This window comes from Juglans regia, unplaced genomic scaffold (assembly GCF_001411555.2).
Source record: "Juglans regia cultivar Chandler unplaced genomic scaffold, Walnut 2.0 Scaffold_2407, whole genome shotgun sequence".
In the NCBI taxonomy this organism is placed as follows: Eukaryota; Viridiplantae; Streptophyta; class Magnoliopsida; order Fagales; family Juglandaceae; genus Juglans; species Juglans regia.
Genome location: NW_023355351.1, coordinates 1 through 259, shown reverse-complemented (window position 1 = coordinate 259; position 259 = coordinate 1). Strand labels below are relative to the sequence as shown.

Here is a 259-nt window from a genome sequence, read left to right as displayed (position 1 = left end):
TCATATAATCCTTGAGCGACATACTAGCGTCCTTCCGATCCCAATCCAAACGGAGATCTGATCCAAACCCATGGCTACGCGATGGGCAGGGCGAGATTTTCCCAAAAAACCACTCCCGAGTGCTCCTTCTTGTCAATTTATCTCGCAAGGCGGAAAAAACAAAAACGAGGGGTGCAACACGAGGACTTCCCAGGAGGTCACCCATCCTAGTACTACTCTCGCCCAAGCACGCTTAACTGCGGAGTTCTGATGGGATCCG

The 259-nt window shown here is 51.4% G+C and overlaps 1 pseudogene; it reads right to left on the bottom strand.

The window, feature by feature from the left end:
• Positions 1-168: 168 nt before the first annotated feature.
• Positions 169-259, bottom strand: LOC118345369 (annotated as a pseudogene; the record flags this gene model as incomplete).